The sequence below is a fragment of the Otolemur garnettii genome, unplaced genomic scaffold (assembly GCF_000181295.1).
Source record: "Otolemur garnettii isolate 467f Iridium unplaced genomic scaffold, OtoGar3 scaffold00179, whole genome shotgun sequence".
Lineage (NCBI taxonomy): Eukaryota > Metazoa > Chordata > Mammalia > Primates > Galagidae > Otolemur > Otolemur garnettii.
In genome coordinates this window covers 132,682-133,880 of record NW_003852574.1, presented here as the reverse complement: position 1 = coordinate 133,880, position 1,199 = coordinate 132,682, and positions in this window count along the sequence as shown.

Below are 1,199 nucleotides of genomic sequence, written 5' to 3'. Positions count from 1 at the left end.
TTTTTTTTTTTTTTGTTATTGTTGTCGTTATTAGCAGGCCTGGATCAGATTCAAACCCACCAGTCCCAGTGGATGTGGCCAACACCCTAACCACTGAGCCACAGGCCCATGCCTTTTCTTTTCTTTTTTTTCTGCAGTTTTTGGCCAAGGCTGGGTTTGAACCCACCACCTCTGGCATATGGGGCTGGTGCTCCACTCCTCTGAGCCACAGGCGCTGCCCCACCATGCTTTTTCTCGATCTTTAGAAAATAACTTATTTGAATAAGAAGGCAGATGGAAGGTCACTGGAGCCATGGCTGCAGGTCCTCTGTGCAGTTTATTCAGCAGTGGCTGAGACAGGAGAATGTAGGGAGGCAGGGAGGTATCTAGTGAAATTTTATCTCATAATAATTAAAATTAAATATAGTGTATTAATCACTTTATATGCATTCACTCCTTTAATTCTCTTTTTCAGTATCTTCATTTTCTGAACGAGGGAGCTCATGTTCAGTTAAATAACCTTTCTGTAGTCAGGAGCTAGTCAGTGGCAGAGCCAGTATTTGACCCCAGGTCTGATTCTAATGATGGTTAGGGCCTCTCTCAGCACTGTTATTAATGTTGTCTCTCTTTTAGATAAGAAATAGATGGAAAATTTTTGAGAGATTAAAAACTAAAGTCTAAGATTATTTTTATCTTTATTTTGGTAGAAAGATTTACAGAATCAAAAAAAAAGCGAGAAAACCCTATTCAGAAAAAAAATGAGTAGATCTGTCACTTTAACAGAAAGAAAATATAAATTGGGAAACAACAAAATAACTCCAATTATGAGACCAGGCTGGTTCTGCAGTTTGCAAATTCCAAGATTCATTTGAAGGACATAAACCTCAAAGATTTCTATCTGAAGTAACTTTTTTCTAACTTGCTTTATCCTATGACCCTCACTAGCAAAATAGTAAGACTATCCTAGACTATTGTAAATCATAGTCATAGTATTGAAAATTTGAAGGCGTCCACAGAGAGAATCTTGTTTTGTCCTCAAATCCTAGAGCAATAAGAGAGGAACCACCCCCCCCACCCCCCCAGCCCCCGCACAAAATCTTAAACATGTTTCCAACAGAGTTGGTAGCAGAACCATTTCCCCTGCTTCTAACCTTAGGGGTCTCTATTGTGGAAGTAGTCATTACCCTGCATTTACAGAGTTAAACTTTATTTGGTTAGGC